The sequence below is a fragment of the Dasypus novemcinctus genome, chromosome 1 (genome assembly GCF_030445035.2).
Source record: "Dasypus novemcinctus isolate mDasNov1 chromosome 1, mDasNov1.1.hap2, whole genome shotgun sequence".
NCBI classification, from domain to species: domain Eukaryota; kingdom Metazoa; phylum Chordata; class Mammalia; order Cingulata; family Dasypodidae; genus Dasypus; species Dasypus novemcinctus.
The window spans coordinates 13,454,087-13,473,419 of record NC_080673.1 but is presented as its reverse complement, the minus strand read 5'-3'; the positions used below and the strand labels follow the sequence as shown (position 1 = coordinate 13,473,419).

Below are 19,333 nucleotides of genomic sequence, written 5' to 3'. Positions count from 1 at the left end.
TCCTCCAGGTGCAATGGCAAGAACCAGGAAGGAAGGTGGGCCCAACAGTGGGCTCTTGATACTAATGGCTACACTTTTGAGCCTATACACCTGCAATAAGAACAAGGCCTAGAGTAGCATTGTGCCTGGGGGTTTCCTCCTGACAGCCTTCATGTTACTCAAATGTGGCCACTCTCACAGCCAAACTCAGCGTATAGATGCGATGCATTCCCCCCAGCGTGGGACACGACACCCGGGGATGAGCCTCCCTGGCACCGAGGGATCACTACCACATACCAGCTGAAGAAGCAACTAGAAAATGACCTTGAATTAAAGATTCAATGCGGAACAGCAGAATATACCTGTCTACATATAATAACATGACTTTGGGAAGCTGTTTGACCTAAAGTAAGGGGGAAATGGAAAGGAGAAATGAGATTATAAGGCTGTGAGTCTCTAAAAAAGAGTCTGGAGGTTGTCAGAAGGAATACCCCTATGTACAACTGAACAGAGTCTAAAAGACAGATAAGGTAGATACAACCCCAGGTATTGGTTCTTTTGAGGGATAAAGAGATCCACGGGTTCTATGGTCATGGCAGAAGGAGTTCACTGCCATGACAGATGACCCTTCTTTGGAGCTGGTGTTTCTGCATGATGGAATTGGACTCAGAGGGGATCTCTTTTCACAAGACTTGCATGCTACTTTATTGGAATTGTAGTTGGTGCTGGGTTTCAGATATATGTAGGGGATTTGAATCTCTGGACTGATAATATGACACCCAGGCCCAGAGCCTCAACAGACTTCAGCTCCTACACTTTGATTTATTGGACTTACTCCACTCAGCTAACATGGAGTTGAAGAAGGTCAACCACCACAACATGGAGCCTAGAGTGTCTACAACTGGAAGCGGGAGGAGTGCATCCAGTACCCATGTGGAATCTAAGCCCTCACTTGACATAGGTGTGCAATGGACACAACCAATCCAATGTCCACAGAGAATATGTGGAATGGGTGTGGGAACGGTAGCCATGGTGGCTGCTGGGTGTGGGGAGGAAGAGATGAGATGTGGAGGTGTTTTCAGGACGTGGAGTTGTCCTGGATAGTGCTTCATGGACAATTACGGGACATTGTAGATCCCCCCAGAGCCCACTGGATGGAACGTGAGAGAGTCTGGCCTATGATGTGGACCATTGACTATGGGGTGCAGTGATGCTCAGAGATGAACTTACCAGGTGCAATGGATGTGTCATGATGATGGGAGAGAGTGTTGCTGTGGGGGGAGTGGGGGGCGGGGGCGGTGGGGTTGAATGGGACCTCATATTTTTTTTAATGTAATTAAAAAAGTAATAATAAATAAATAATTAAAAAAAAAAAAGAATTTGGATGCATGTTAAAAGGCTGCCATTCAAAATACAATGTGTTGATCCTTGACATTTTTTATGTTACTTGATTTTATAATAATCTTGTGAAATACAATAGAAAGGAAGACAAATTTAAATCTTTATTCTTTTATTTTAATAATTTTTAATTAAAGCATATCATGACATACTGAAAAAAAAAATCCAACATTTATTTGTGCCATATTTTATGCTTTGATAAAATTACATAATACAAGTGCATATTTTGATTCAATTAATCAAGGCCAAGGTAGTAAATGAATCTTCATTGGAGTATGGATATAATTTTGTGAGTTTTATGTTTTAAATATGTTTTGTTCTTTAACTGGTATATAGATCTAAAAATAGCTACATATAAGGATTTATGCAATGTGATAAGAATTATTTGCATTATATTATTATTCCCCATTTTATCACATTATATCGTAGCATGTATAGTCAAAATTATTAATTGTAAAGCAAATTTTATAATTGAATTTCAAATGTGAAGCGGAAAGTCAGAATTAACCTAAAGAAGTTCAAATTCATTTATGAGAAATGTGATATTTACATACCATCCGAGTATCTCTCAAAATATTTATTAACTATTAGTGGTTTTAAAAAATGTCCCCAATTCTTGACTATTCCTTCCACCAGGATAAGGCACATAACATCCCTCTTCTTAAGTATGTGATGAACTTCTAATGAATAGAGCAAGGAAAGGGAAAAATAGTAACTTTACCATGAAGCAATCTGGTAGATAGAACCTTAATCAAGTAATCAAGGGTACTAGCACCACTAATCAATAACATTGATAAGATGTACTCCCTAGTATGATGTGATGAGACAGGTATATAAGTTATGGTATTCTTTCCCCAAATCCATAAGCACAGTGGTAGCATGAGAAAATTCAGACAAGCACAAAATGAAGGACATCCTACAAAATGCTTGTTGGGTACTCTTCAAAAATGTCAAAGTCATGAATGACAAGGAGAACAGATAAACTGTCACAGATTGGAGGACACTAAGAAGATATGATGACTAACACAATGTGGTATATTGGATTGGATCCTGGATCATTCATTAGTGGATAGTGCTGTGAAATGCAAATAAAGTGTGTAGTGTATAATATTGTATCTTTGCTAATTTCTTAGTTGTAGTGCATGTGCCTGGGTGGAAAATTGGGTGAAAAGTGTATGGGAGCTTCCTAACTTATCTCTGTAAAGCATCTGGAAATTTAAAATTGTTCAGAATAAAACTACTGGAGAAAAAGTTCATTATCTGAATAAATAAAATAATGAATGTGAACTCTAATAAACTATAGAAAAACAAAGTATTATTATGATCATAGCCATTATTGACATTGTTATCATTATTCCTAAATATACCAAACTCTCTCTCTCCATATATGTTTACGTATATATATACAATTATGTGAACACATATATACAATATATATGAGAACATATAAATCATATATGAGAATGAACAGTACTGCTAGAGGGTGAGACAATACTGGGTTGTGACTGAGAGCACAGTCACTGGGGTTACAAATTCCCTGAGTCTGAGTCCTGGCTGCCGCCGTTATTGGACAGTAAGCTTAAGTTACCAACCTCTCCATGACTCCATCTCCTCATTTCCACAATAAGAAAATTAAGAGAACTCCACCTATGGTTGAAAGTCAAGATGGCCATTCTCAGGTCCTTCTCTCTCTGTACGTGGAGGGTGAGTCTTCTATTGAAAGGAGGAATCTAATTCCCCTCCATTGAATTGGGCTAGCTTTAGTGACTTGCCTTGACCAATGTAAAAGAGAAGAAGTAAAGATCTCAGATTTCCAAGGCTAGATCATACAAAGCCTTGCAACTTTTGCCTGTGTCTTTAAGAAAACTTGCCCTTGGGATGGTCTCTCAGAACCCAGCTGCCATGTTGTGAGAACGGAGACCGCATGCGGAGACCAAGTGTTGCGACCTACAGTCTCAGCTGAGCTCACAGCCAGCAGTCAGCAGCAACAGAGCCCTCTTGGATATTCCAGCCTAATCAAGCCCACATCCCTGTGTCTTGTAGCCCTACCATGCAGAGCAGAAGAATGAGTTGGACAGCCCAACTAAACGTGAGAAATGAAAAACAAACGCTGTTCCAAATCCCTAGCATTGGGAGTGGTTTCTACCTCCTACAGTTCCTGGGAGAATCAAATGAGTAAAGTGGTTGAAGCATAGTAAGAATTACATGAACTTTAACTCTTATAAATCTCATGTCTACCAGAACTCCCTTACAAGTGTACTGGAACTGATTATTCTTCTAATGTCCCTCTCTTTGTATTTCCTCTGTGGAACTAAAAAGAATTAAAACAATCCTTTAATTAGCACTGGCCTTCATATCGCTAAAATAATGTCAACAGGCTTCAACAGACTTCATTCAGACAATTAAGATGACTTTACGACAATAAGTATCCCAGAAGTGAATTTAGAGTTTGAAAAATATACCCAGATAAATTAGCATTGCATATAACGGTTACTAAGTTACTAAGATCAATGCACTCATGAGTTTAATCTAAATTAATCTATTTAACAACTATTTATTGATCACCTGCCTTAAGCCAACCACTGCTTGCCACACAGGGATACAATGATGAACCACAGGCACAGGGTCCCTTCCTAATGTAGTTTGCAGAACTAGTCAAGAAAATTATACAAGCAATTATGATAGCAACTAATCTGTGCTCTGAAATGGAGACCAGGAGATCAGAAAGCATACCACAGACCTATGGCTTCCAAGCTAGCTGCACACCAAGTACTTCAGGATCCCGCAGCAAACTCACAGGCAACCATACACTAATTCTTTCAAGAGAAAACACACTGACATCCTTCAGACACCGTATGAACACTACTATTAAATTGTTTGGACCTAGCTCATAATTAAAATTTTTAGGTATTTTTTTCCCAAAGACACCAAGATAAATTAGCTGAGACACTAGCAGCACTGAGAACTGAGAAAGTTAGAGAACGTTTAGAAGAGACACTTAACCCAGTCTTTTTGGAAGGTCAGGGAAGGTTTTCCAGAGAAAGCAGAATTCAGCCTGATTTGTGAAAATGAATACCAGTTATCACTGATCCAGGTTATTCTTCTACATCTCTTCTCTTCACTGCCTACAACAGAGATAAACCTACTCTCACCTCTGGGCGGGCTGCTATCATTCCTTTTTGTTGCTCCTATTTGTTTCAGTCCCTCAATTCCCAATGGCTTATTGTCATTACCACCTGGTTTCTTAGTGTTATTTCAACTTTAAAATACATAAAATAAGACATCTTCCACCAACACAGCTCTTTCTACGACCATCTCTGTTTCTCTCAATGTCTATTTTCCTTATCACCCAAGCAAATGAAAGCATCTTGATTCTAAACATTCTCCTTTCCCTCAAACTGGCATGAGCATCACAGGTACTTCATTCCATTTTCTCGTACATTAATTGCATTATTCAATTTATCTTTGTCTGGTGTGATCTATAGCACCATCACATCCAGTTAACCTTCTTTGCTACTGTCTAGATTTCTTTACATTTCTTCCCACTGCTAACCTCCCTCCATCAGTTACCCATCAGCATAAAATTTTGTTTTCTTGTTTTTCCATTTATCCCTCTCATGACTCTTTGCCCTTGACATAAACACATGTTCAAATCCTTATCATAACAAAGATCAAACCACACATGCAAAAAAAAAAAAAATCCTTTCCATAAGATGTGGCTTCCTAGATATTAAAATACGTTCTAAATCTTTAATAATATATTTAGTGTGTTTAGGTTTCAGAGAAATTCAACCAAAAAAAAGCACCAAAGTCACCACTGACTTTATCTTACTGGTCTTTCATGAAGGTGTGATAGACTTTTACCTTAATTTTTTTTTTTAATTAGAGTCAGCCACTCTCTCCCTTGTGAACGCTCTCCTCCCTTGATTCAAGGACATGCCATGCCTTTCTGGCTACTTAACAGTCACTCAGCTTCTTTCTACAATGTTTTCTTGAAATCTCTACTCAGCGTCACTTCAAGGTCACAAGCATCTTTAGGTTGATTTCGTTGATGCCAATATCATCAATGATCACAATTTTTTGATGATTTACAAATGTAGAATTCCAGTCCAGATTTTTCTTTCAAATCTGAACCAATGAATTGAACTTATTACTGGACATCACTCTCTACTGCCGAACGAATTTAATGTATGCAAGGCACCATTTTCTTTGAAAAATCTGACCATCTTGCTTTTACATCTAACTAAGAATTTTCATAAGCAATATAATGCAGCATTATTAAACTAAATTTTCATCCACTAAAATACAGGATTCACGAGGACTAGCTCTTTGTTTGCTTGTTTTTTTTAAAATTTTTAGCTGCTATATCTCCAGAAAATAGATTAGATCTGGCACAAACTAGGAGCTCATTATACACTTTCTCAGTTGATGAATGAATGACTAAATCAATTAATCAATCAACTGATGTAATAATGAAAAAATATTTTATGTAATTATATACTATGAAGTTTAAATTACAAAAATAGTAATCCTTTCCATTATTTCATCCTTTTTTTCATTCTGTCCTCATTCTTTACTACCTTTGTTTCAGCTTTTCCTTTCCTAGCACATCTCTCCTCCATCTCCTCCTTCTCCACCTAGTCTTTGTCCTTTTGCAGATCCTCATTTACATGTTTAATCTAGTCAAAGCAAGTAGAGGAGTGAGAGAGGAAAAGGGAAAGAAGGAGAAAGGCCTGAGGACAAACCAAAAAAAGAAAACAAGGGAGAATGGAAACAAATATTTTTAACTGACATGAAAGAAAAAAGAAAGAGCAAGAAAAGAATCTTTCTAATCATGAAATAAAAAAATTAGGCAGTTTCTCAATGAAGTATCTTTAAATTGGTAAGGTATATTCAGTTCATATTCATTAACACAGTAACCCATGTAAAATAAAACATAAAAACCCTGATTTTTTTTCAAATGCAACATCTCAAATCCTAATACTTCAAAAGCTTCCATGGAAGCAGGGATAACAAAGGAAAGGCTAGCCCTTGCCCTCAAAACTAGAAAATTTATTTGAAGAGCCAGTTCTAAACCACAGAGAAGCTAGATTTTATTGTTGTTAATCATGTATGTAGCAGCAAAACAAAATCTAGCAGAATCCTGTATCTAAAATGATACAGGGTCATTTCAGATATTGATTTTGTTTTTCAGAAGTTGATTTTTAAACTCAACCCAAAGACAGGTGAACACCTGACCCAAGGCCATCCCTTCATTAATTCAATATGAACAAACCAGATATTTAATTAAAGTGAAAATATTAATACGGTTATCTCAAAATTAAAAACAAATGAAAACTTAAAAGTAATAAATAGAGCCTATAGTTCTGAAAAAAGACCTGAAACCACAAAAATGAGAAATAGCAAAATAAAACTCATTATATCAAGAAGGCTGGTTTCATTTGCACTACATGGACATCACATGGACCTAGAATGTTAGCATGTTTTGAAGACAATGCGGATGGTAGCAGGGATAGAAAGCACCGTGGTGCCATAAAAAGATCCTGCATTTGAAGCAGAGAGCAGGGTTTTAGGTCCAGCACTGTCACTAATTAGTCCTTTAATCTTAAACACTTCATTTCTTTTTGTAGAATGAAGATAATCTGTTATGACATTTCTTCCCCAAAATGCCATATTGGATACTGACTTTTTTATAAAATGTATTTCAACAACAGATTTTTGAGATGTTCTTGTCCAATCTAAAAAAAAAATTACTTTTCATAGATAATAATCATAGCTCATTCCTTGAATAATTAAAACGTCTATATTTCATTATTAATGCAAACACCCTAATAAAAATTAAAATATACCCCCTTTTTCACCTTACATATGGTCTTGGTGCCTCAACATAAACTGAGTTGCAGAAACAGTAAATCTGCTATGTCTAATTTATCTTGTCTTTTATCAGCCAGATAACAGATGCCTAATTAAATATATATATACCTGTTAGATAGTTGTGGTGGTTGCAAATTCTGTATACCCCAGAAAAATATAATCTTAAAGTAATCCATTCCTGTGGGTGTGGACCCATTGTAAATAGGAACTTTTGATGAGGAGGATCTTAAGTTAAAATGTGGCCCACCTCACTCAGGGTGGGTCTTGGTCCTTTTCTTGGAGTCCTTTATAAGAGAATGAAATTCAGATGAAGAGAGAAAGCCACAGAAGCAGGAAACTGAAAGCAACGAAACCCAGAAGAGATTTGGACATTTTTCTCAGCCTCAAAATTGTAAGCTTCTAAGCTAACAGAGTCCCACTGTTAATGCCAACCCATTTTACTCTATCTGCTTTCAGCAGCTTAGCAAACTAAAACAACAGTCAATTCCTTCTTCTTCAACTCCAAATATCGTTTGAAGCACTGAAAACCAAAGAAAATGAATGGCAAAATAATATGAAATTTTGGATTGCACTAACTCGTTTTTATTTACTTCCTCTGAAATCTGTCTTCATGTTAAGAGCTATGTACAAGCCAAGAGAACAAAATTAAACTACAGAAGAAAAATGAATTTTTCAGTCATGTCATCCTTCTACCTCAATGATTTATTTTTTCCATCTTCCTAGTCCCTCAGTTTGGTAATGGCAATCATGGCCAGCAAAGGCACTGCCTGTTTGCCAATATGTCTCTGGGTGCCATCTGCAAATGTCATCTGCCAAGCACACCAGAGAACGGTGGAAAATGGGAAAGAGTGAAAGAGAAATAACCATTTGTATCAATTATATTTCTTCCCAGTAATAATAACATTTTCTGTAATAGAGTACTTAATAAGGATATTTCAGCCTTTTCTTACTAAAATCCACATGAAATTAAAAAAATACATATTGCGGTAATCTAAGGGAGTACTTAAACACCTAGCTTTCTGTGCACATTTTAAGTTTATCTTATTAGAACTAAATAAATAAATCTGGAAAGGGACATTCAAGGCAATTCTTAGAAATGTCTGCCCATTCTGCCATTCTTTAGACAGCTTTCTATTCCCCATCTAGTTAACAGCTTCTCAGGAACACTGGTTCCCAATTTCTGAGCATGTTTAATCGACCACTATGGTTGTCATGCCAACCAACACAGAATTCTGAGCTTACATGGGGCATTTCAATACAGTGACCCAGTTACTATCTGTCAACAAATTCACTGGCAAAATAAAGGAACTAACACATTAGTGAGATTTATTTCCTGAGACTGAACTATAGAGATGCTTGCAATAAGACTAAGCATTTTTTAAAATAGAATACTATGAGCATACGAAGTATGAGGACTTTAATCCTTTGCCTTGGTTATTGCCTTCATGATTTTATCTTCTATCAGAATACCTGAAGTCAATATATATTTAGCATCTCTCTTACTGTAAAAGCAAAAGCCACTGGGGATATATATGGTTTAAGAATGCTATATTCTCTAAATTGGAAATCAGTGAATCCCAAAATTTGTATCTCATTTCTAGAACATAAAATGAAAATTTATGAAAGCATGGGTTAAGCTGTATAATACTGCTAATCATTCATTTAAGGAAGACTTAAGTTTCAAAGACAAAAAACAATAAATGCTAAGGATTGGATGATATAACAACATGATCAAATCACCTCTCAATTACATCATTGATATGCTGTTCCTTATTTCAGGGGTTGAGAGGAAAGTCCAGCCTAAATGCCAGTGCAGGGGTGAAAAAAAGATTTAAACTAAGTCTTTTATATATAAAACATATAAAATGGTTTACCTTCTCTTGGTCAAGTCTTTATTATATTTATGAAAATTTGTTTTTGTTGAGGAATTGTGTATGTGTGTGCATGTATCTGAAAGAGTAAGTAGATGAGAAAATATGAATGTTCTTATTTTGGCAAATACTTCTCCTGTGTGTTTTAGCTCTTCCATTGTAATGCAATCATTCCATATGTAGGCTTTATGTATTAGGGAACAGAAAAGTGATGTTCAAAAGAGTTTATTTTATAAATAACATCAGATGAGCCTATTTTATAAAAAATAAGTACAAATTTAAAAATCTATGACTAGAAACGATATTCTAGTGATAGTAAGATAACATGAATATAAAAATATTCTTACATTACTGTTGCAAATAACAGATTTACAGGACAAGTCTAAATTTCATAGAAGTATAGATACTGAACTCTAGTACAACTCCTTAACATTGTAAACAGGAAAATTAAGGTCACCAATGTTTAGTGTCTTTGTATATGCCCAGAATTTGGAGCTTTCTTTATTATTCCACATGAATTTGTAAAGGATCTCAGCTGTACTGTCATATAAATGTTCTCATATATAAAAGAAGACCAATTTATAAAATTCTAATTTTACATGTTTAAAAATGAATTCAGAAATTGATTGCAATCATTGTCTTAGTCTGTGTAAGGGAGAAGACCATAAATTTCCTGTTATCCAATAGACAGAGCCTCGGCATAAAAAGATTCTATTAGAATGGGAACTCTAGGCCAAAACACAGTGGAGACATGTTTACCAAAAAAACCAGAAAATTCATATTTTACTCACTTATGCATACAACCACAGCCACCCACACTCACTTGTAAAAATAAGAGCAAATTATTTGCCAAATATTTTATGGTTTTCAGTATCTTTAGGAAAACTGGCATATTATGCCCAGTACACCCAAGCCATTTCCATATAATAACACCTTTATTGGTATCTTTTAATGTAACTTTTCATCAAATTGTTACTCTGGATAAGATAATTTTACTTTATTACAAAAAAGTATTTTTGTCTTTTTAAATTTGTACCTAGAATTTCAAAGTTCAAATGTATGAATTCAAGCCTTGTATGTCCTAGTAATTACATATGGTGCATATTTCTTCAGATTATGAACTGGATTAAAATTAACTAGAAAATCTAAGTGAAACTGTAGAAAACATTAAGTTCAGAGTGCAGGTCGTACCATCTTTTTTAAAAAATCTAGAGTTTTAGACTATATTTGGTATCTAAGACTAAGAAATAAAGGAAGAGAAGAATCAGAAAGAAAGAGGAGGCACTGTTCTTTAATACAATTGTATTTAATACATTTAGGAAATACACTTTTTCTTATAAATATACTCTATCATGTTGGAACTGGCATTACCTTTTAAAATAGCAATTAAGTTCACTAACAGCATACCACCTGACAGAGTAGATGAATATTTGAGGATAAAATTTCACTTTGGTTTAATAACTTGTGTTTTAAACTACGATATAAGTCCAGTATCTTGAAATGCAACTTCTAATTGTTTAGTATTTAATAAAAAACATTTTTAAGCTATTTCAAGGGAAAAATTGAAATAAAACTTAATATATATAGTATTTCTCTTGTCTTGATTATTTTTCAATTTTTATATTATGAAACCTTTCAAACATATAACAAATATACCACAAGCAATATAATTTAAACAATAAAATGTGTATACTTATAAACAGGGTACTTCGGTGGGCTTATATTTCATTTAACACTGTATTTTAGTTATCCATGCTGGTACCTATTTTAACTAGTGAAGAAGAATCCACTATTATGGACTATAACATATATTTTGAGCAACCTTTTCCAAAAAATTGATAATTGTCATTTTGAAACATTTTCCATGACTCCATAGAACCTGCATAGCCTTCTTCTAAGATACCCACGTTGACAAAGAGAGAAGTGGTCCTGGATGCATGCCCTTCCTGACCTGGCAACAATTAGGAAAGTATCCACGAATCATCCACATATTAGAAAGAATTTATATTTTTTACTCATATTACCTAATGCCTTAATGGTTTTCAGAAATGCTTTTCCCGTTGTTTATAGAAGAAGTACTTCTCTACTCCTTAAACTCTCCTAACCTGCTAAAGCCCTTCTGATGATCTAATATCCTGGGGATTTGGAGAGAAAACATTTGACAATAGTTTTTGTGATAGTTTAAACTCTGATCCTATTTGTTTATAATTTTCATCCATTTTTCATAATTAATCTATAGTATTTTAGTCTTTTTATCTTTTAATCATATTATTTAATCTATTTTGTCTATTTTAGGATATCTTTGGAAACTACTTAAAATCCTCTGGAGTAATCCAAATCCTTCTTTGCTGGATTGCCTGAGTTTGAAACCCAATCTCACCATATACTAGCGGGGTAACTTGAGAAAGTTACTTAAAATCTCTGTGCCTTATTTTCCCTATCTGTAAAACAGGGATCATAAAAGAAACTAATTAAATTAGTTATTATAAGGATTAAGTAAATTAATGTATGCAAAGCACCTGAAACAGTGCTTAGCAAATAATGTGCTCTTTATAAGTATTACATATTATTATAATTTCTATAAGATTTACATATGTGAATCCCTAATAGGAAATAAAATAGAACATTTATCTTGTTTGTAGTCTTTCTTTGGGACTTCTGTAGTTCTGATATTTTCCTTTCTATCAATGCAATTGTATACAATTTCTTAAATGAGAACTCATTAGTTCACTCAATATTTATTACCGATTATTATTCTATTGAGCCCAGAACATTGAATTAAAAGCTATTAAGCTTTTCAGTCGGGTGCTGAGTGGTTTTTCGGATCATGTCTGGTGGTTCTGCAGATTACGAGAGAGAAGATGGCGGCCCAAAGGGAATGGACCCAGACGGGGTCATCGAGCGCAAGTGGAAAGGGACTGTTGATAACTTTGATGACATGAATTTAAAGGAATCTCTCCTTTGGGGTATCTATGCTTACGGTTTTGAGAAGCCTTCGGCTATTCAGCAGAGAGCTATCAATCCCTGTATTAAAGGGATTGATGTGATTGCTCAAGCTCAGTCAGGTACTGTCGAGACAGCCACATTTGCTGTTTCCATGCTGCAGCAGTTGGAGATTGAGCTCAAGGAGACCCAAGCACTATTACTGGCCACCACCAGAGAACTGGCTCAACAGATACAAAAGGCAATTCTGGCTTTTGGAGACTACATGGGAGCAACTGGTTATGCCTGCATTGGTGGAACCAATGTTCGAAATGAAATGCAAAACCTGCAGGCAGAAATACCACATATTGTTGTTGGTATTCCAGGGAGAGTGTTTGATATGTTAAACAGAAGACATCTTTCTCCAAAATAGATCAATGTATTTGTTTTGGATAAAGCAAATGAAATGTTGAGCCAAGGGTTTAAGGATCAAATCTATAACATTTTCAAAAAAATTAAATACAAGTATTCAGGTTGTATTGCCATAATGGCAACAGATGTATTGGAAGTGACCAGATAGTTCATGAGAGATCCAATTTGAATTCTAGTGAAGAGGCAAGACTTGATTCTTGAAGGAATCAAATAGTTTTATATTAGTGTTGAAAGAGAGGAATGGAAGTTGGATAGTTCGTGACTTACACAAGACACTGACCATTACACTGGTTGATGTTTTTCTCAATACTAGGCCCAAGGTGGACTGGCTTACTGAGAAAATGCATGCTAGAGACGTCACAGTTTCTGCACTGCACAGTGATATGGACCAGCAGGAAATGTTATCTGAGGGAATTCCAATCAGGGCCAAGCCGCGTTCTGATCACTACTGACTTGTTGGCTCACAGGACTGACTTGCAGCAAGTGCCTCGGTTATAAACTACGACCTACCTAGCAACTGTGGAAACTATATTCACAGAATTGGCAGAGGGGGTCGATTTAGGAGGAGAGGTGTGGCTCTTAACTTTGTTACTGAAGAAGACAAGAGGATTCTTCGGGCACTGGGACTTCTACAACACTGCAGTGGAGGCAATGCCCATGAGCGCGGCGACCTTGTTTAACTCCTGGATGAGACAGTTTTGAACGCAGGGCTTGAATGCAGGGCTTGCTGAATAGGCGATCACAATGTGCATTGTGCTTCTTCCTTTGGAAATATTTCAATCTTGCCTCAATGCTCATTATGAATCAGAAATACAGATTTTCATAGCAAAGCGACTTTTGTTCATGAGCTCTTATGAGGAAAGGCATTGGCTATATGCTCTTTAGAGTTAGACTGCTGGGGTTGGGTAAAAAGACAAGGTCTGTAAAATCTTTCTTAGAAATGTATTTCCTAGTTCTGTAGAAATGGTGGTTTTAGATGTTCTCTACCATTCAATAAGATAGTTGTGGACTAAGAGATATAAGTGCTGTATAAATTCAGTCAATTATATCAAACTAGCACATTTGCCTTTATTGGGTTTGTCATTAGCCTGAATTTAGAAAGGCCTTCAACATTTTTTAGAAAGCATTAGAATGCATTTTGCTAATAACTGATAATAATTTGAATTATTAAAAATTATTTTAATTATTAATTTGCATTATTAAAAATGCATTTGAGTGCATTTTGCTAATAATTGATAATATTTGCTAATTTTGCTAATAACTGCTTGCTGTTGCTAAGCACCAGCAAGCTATCATATCCTAGGTAGGATTAAACCCAGTATAATTGCCATATTGCACATGTCTTAATGAAGTTTGAATGTTAAAGAATAAAAACTATTAAGCTTGGAATTTGTTCTAAAAGGATAATCCAGAAAGAAAGAAAAAGATAATTTAGTGAGGTAAGCATTGGTATGGAACTGTAAATAACTGCTACTGGGCCCTAAAGAAATTCTTGGCTTAAGAGAGATGTGGGACTCTGGAAAAGCTACCCTGATGAGATACAGGTTGGTCAGTAGCTTGAAAGTTGAGTGTCATTAGTAGGCAAAAAAGAAGATAGAAAAGAAATTAGGATGAACAAGTGCACATCAAAAGATGGCATGCCATTATGAAAGAAGAGCAGGAAGCTCTATCGTATGTGAATGATAAAACTGTTAGTATGGTGGACAACAGGGTAAGAGTTTGATTTGGACCAGAATGTAAGGGACCCGATATGCCAAACGATGCAAAAAGGATTTAATCCTACAAGTAGTAAAAATAATGGAAGCCTCTAGAGAGTACATGAATATATTTAGTTTGAGAAAAATAACTCTAATGAAGATGGATAAAGATTAGATGAGGGAAAACAGTGGAGACAACTGCAATAGCTTAAGACAAGAGTTGATTAAGGCAAAAAGTGAGTAAGATGAGAAGGCAGAATTAGAGACATTTCTGAGTTATAATCATAAAAATGAAGAGATGAAAGGTATCAGTAATGACTTCTAGGCTTCTGACTTGGGCCACAACATACATAAATGGTGATTGTAGGAATGGAAATCAAGAACAAAGATTGTAGTGTAGATTCAGCAGTAAATTGATAAATTCCTTTTGGTCAGGTTGAGTTCAAGATACCTGTGGATATCTGTAAGAGGCAGCATATAAAATGGCAGCCAACGATCCCTGCCTCCAAGCATCCAGGCCCTTCTGAAATCTCCTCTTGAATAAGGGCTGCAGTAAAATTGCCATATTGCACAAGTCTGAATGAAGTTTGAATGTTAAAGAATAAAAAATTTAATGTCTTCCTTCTAACATACAGAATATGGCAGAAGGGATGGAATGTCTAAGATTAGATTAGGTTATGAAAGTACCAGGGCTTCCATCTTGTATGTTCTTCCCAATCTCTCTTAAATCCTTTGCTCACTACAGGCCAGTTACTCTCTCCTGAGGTGGCCTGTGGAGATGTCCACATGGCGAAGGACTGAGGCCTGCCATCAAGCATGTGAGTGAGCTACTTAGCAGATCCTGCCACACTGAGCCTTCAGATGAGACCACAGCCTTGGCTGACAGCTTGACTGAAGTCCTGTCACTTTCTAACGTATCACACTGTTTTTCTCAAGTATATCACTGATGCATTCTTATGAATCATTTTATTTATGTGTGGTTCCACATCAAGCACTCTGTAATCTAACCTGTCTTTTCCAGCGGCACTTAGAAAAATGCCTGCACATAGTAGTATTCTAACATACTTATCTTCTTGCTTTATTATCAATAGGAAATATATTTATTTTATCTATAACCACAAAAATCTGTACTGGTGTTGACATGAGAGGCAGCAAGGTTTACTAAAGACCATAACAATATAGAACTCTATTTGGATCATCTACAGTTGACCAAGAAATGCATAGATAACTTATAAAAACTATCTCACTTCATAATATGACAATTTCAAAATATAGATATCATTTTTCCTTGTTTATGGATTAGAAAATTAAGTATCTCCATCAGAAATGAATTCACCTGCCCCAAAACATACGGCCAGCATACAATAGTCAGGATGCAAATCCACGTGTGAATGGTTCTTGCTATTTCCATTAACTTCTGTCTGGCAGTTCTGCCTTTTCAATTACCAATGTGTAAAAGCTAAAATACAAACCATTTTCCCAGTTCTACTGCATTATCAATCTTTTTATGTTGTGTTTACCAAATGCAGATCATAATTTAGGAGTGATATTTACTCCTGGGAATTGTGGAAGAAAAAGGGAGCTTTAATTCCTAGGGGTAGTTCTGAGTGTAAGACACTCTTTTCAGACTCTTTCATTGATGCAAGCTGTTTGCTTACTTGTTTTTGGTCTAATGAACATATAATAAGTTCCCAGAAGTCTTTCCTTCCCCAGCGCATACTGAACACACTCTGAAATTTGTTCTAACCCAGAACAATAAGTTCAAAAGTCCTGAACTATGTTTCTTGCCCATTAAGCCTTTGTTCTCATCCATTTTTTTTTCACAGCAAGTACTCAGTTCTCTCAGATTACTAAGGATTCTTTCCTCTACAAAAATTAGCTAAGGTGACATATCCCATACCAATATGTAAAAATCTACCAGCTATGTTATTTCTTTCAGATAAGATAAGTAAAATTTAACAGAGTACCACCAGCAACCAAATAACTTGATAACAAATGGTAAAATTTGGGACTCCAACAGTTACACCTTTTCTTTAATTTTAGTTTGTGAACAAAGCGTGTCTTGTGATCTCACTTGGTTACAGTGTGCAGGTTGCCAATTATTTCAAGCATGTTCAGGGCTAATTTTCATTGGACCTCTTATGATCCTTGACACAAAGCTTCTTTATTTATTGGTTAACTAGCTAGAGGGGCTGACAATAGTACAAATATCAGCAACAGTTCATGACCATCACAGGTATGATGTGGAATCAGTGCTACTAGTCCTTCCCCCAAATAACTGCGCTCCCATGTGTACTGAATTGCATTAGCAACATCAACAGGTATATGTTTCCTAGCTGTAGGTTTCCTGGATTCCCCATGATCCCATCATTCTAATTTTCTCCTATAGTTCTTTCGTAATTCACATCTAAGGAGGCTGTATAACATTTCACATTACATTCAGTAATAAACATATAATAAGTTCCCATAGCTATTTCCTTCCTCAGAGCATAGTGAACATACTCTGAAAGTTGTTCTGATCACGAACAATAATTTCGTGGTTTTTGTGCTAATGCTCTGTCCTCAGTTGTCTCAGATTACTAGGGTTTTCTTCTTCAGAAAAAATAAACCCTCTACATTTTCAAAAGCAACATTTTTGAGGCATTGTTGAGGAGATTCTTATTCAAATGGCTGCTACCTCTGGTTAGATTTTCTACTCAGGCTTTAGGATTTCAAATCAGATGTCTTGGTATATAAATTATAAATCACAACTGGGAAAATTTACCAGGATTCAACATTTTATCCATAGGCATTCATTCACTAGACCAGTGGTTCTCTAAGTGTGGCACCAAGATAAGCAATCACAACAGTTCCTAAGAAAGTAATAGAAATATAGATTCTTGGGTCCCACTCCAAATTTACTGAATCAGAAACTCTGTGTGCATGTTTTAACAAACCTTCAGGTGATGCTAAAGCAAATTACAGTTTGAGAACTATTCTAATCTACTACGTTTGCTAGCGTACAAAAGTAAAGTAATCCCAAAGGCACAAAAATAACACATCCATTGCACAGTAAAATTTATAAATAAATTATAAGAGAAGAATAATTATTTCTAACAATTTAAGACAAAATCATCACCTTATCTCATGCAGGGTTAGCTATTAAATTGTTTAATAAGTTTTCAGGAAACTCAGTTATATACATTTGACTTAAAATAATTTTTAACCCAAATGTCCTAACAGTACTCAATTCATCAAAGGCTATGAAACTTTGTTTATGACCTTTAAAATCTAGTTATATCAGATGTCTAAGCATCTCCTTTATGGTGTTACGAAATAACAAAAACGAAAATCTAAGTTACAGAGTGAAGAAAATTTGAGGAACACAGCTTGAATTTAACAATGAACAATATGGTAGTTTTATGTCACTTTCTTTGCCTATTTACCCAGACATTACCTTATCAAAAAATACAGATATGAACAAGAAAACACTCTTCAATTTTTTAAATGGGGGGAGGCAGGAAACAACACGTAAAAGCGTGATAGTCATAGACAAGTAAGTTTTGATTTTTGCTGTTCTTCTCAAATTTGTCCTTTCAATTAATCTCCAACCTTGGTCAATTCTTTTTTCAGAGCAAATGTATCAAACAGTTGAAATCAAAAGATTTTTTTTCTCTTGGTGTCCATTTTCCCTATAGAATACAGCAGATTTCCTCAGGAAAGCAATTTTATCAGGGGAAATATAAAATGCATTTCTTACATTACACCAAATGAGGTACTCCATTTTTGTCTGGCAAATCCTCAGCTGCATTTCACATAAAAGCAAAATGAAAGAAATTGAAAATCCTTGCCAGAGGCTAGTTATGAGCAGAGTTCAGAGACCTGCCTGCCTGTCTGATACATAGTGATTAAAATAAGAGACAAACTCCTTTGTTTTTCTTTTTGCAATAAAGGAAAAATGGTGATTCTTTCCCATCTGTACCCTTTAATAGCTTTACCTATCTCCCTTCCCCGCTCCTGGATAATACGATGGGCTGAGCCACAGTGCTCTCTTGGCTCATCTGTTCCAAGGGGTTGCAGCCAGTCCCTTTTTCTCTGCACAGTTTCAGGCATCAGTCCTTTTCTAAAACACAAATCACTTCTTTTTTGGCACAAATCTATGCAATTATTCAATTTCTTTTTCTCAGTTACTGTCGTTTCTAGGTAGTAACATTACAGACCTCTTCCAAAACAGTAGACCTAGATGTTAGACCTTCCTGCTCCTCTCTCAACCTATGAACTGCTACAGATTTCCAGGAATCTAAGAATCAATTAACAGTTTTGGAACCTCACCTTATCAGAACACACTTTAATATTAGTCCAAGAAAGCAAGCACACTTAAGGTTCAGAGATATGACGAATTTTTTAATTTTAAAAAGTAGATACTTAAACATAGGAATAGAAGTACTGAGATACAGAAGAAACATGTAAAATATTACTATTTGCCACTCTAGCATAGAACATGCTTTCAAAACAAACAACTATAAAAACTATAGTCACAAATCATAAAGCAAAACCCTAATGATAAGAATAGGATTCAAATAAATTTTCAAGCTTATTTTCATTCGCTTTTTATAATCTCTTAAATTGGATAGATTGTCATTGATTTTTATTCCAAAGTATGATCCTGAGAGTATAAATCTTTTTTTTTTTAATGTATGGAGTTCTAAGTGGTCAGAAAGTCATTATATAATTCAAATAACTGTGTAATTGGTGGTTGATGGTTAAAGTTGTCACAGAGATTGATGAGGAATATTCTCGCTAGTATGAAATGGAAACATAAGTATCTAAAAGATTCATTTTTGTTAAATTAAGTAAAGAACATGTACCAAAATCTGGGCTAGAAGAAAATATCAGTTTACTTAGTCAATGTATTCCAACTAGCTTATGAAATTTCATTTTAGGAAAGGTGAATACCATTTAAAATTGTACTGAGAGGAAATAATCTAAGTCAGGAAAGGAAACCTATACCCTCTGGGCCAAAATTGGTCTAAAACATAATAAATTCTCTTCAATAGTAAGATCAGGCACATCCAATTCTCTTCTATCCTTTTTTCCCCATACCCAACACTTAAAATTACCAGGTAATAACAGTTATCCTCCAGTGTTGTCCTGAATTATTGTCCAATAATTACTGCTTCA

The 19,333-nt window shown here is 35.3% G+C and overlaps 1 protein-coding gene and 1 pseudogene across 2 annotated transcripts in view; one reads left to right on the top strand and one right to left on the bottom strand.

The window, feature by feature from the left end:
• Positions 1-19,333, bottom strand: part of GPM6A (glycoprotein M6A) — a 367,647-nt gene that overhangs the window by 147,529 nt on the left and 200,785 nt on the right. The window lies entirely within an intron of this gene.
• Positions 11,950-13,178, top strand: LOC139437812 (eukaryotic initiation factor 4A-II pseudogene; annotated as a pseudogene).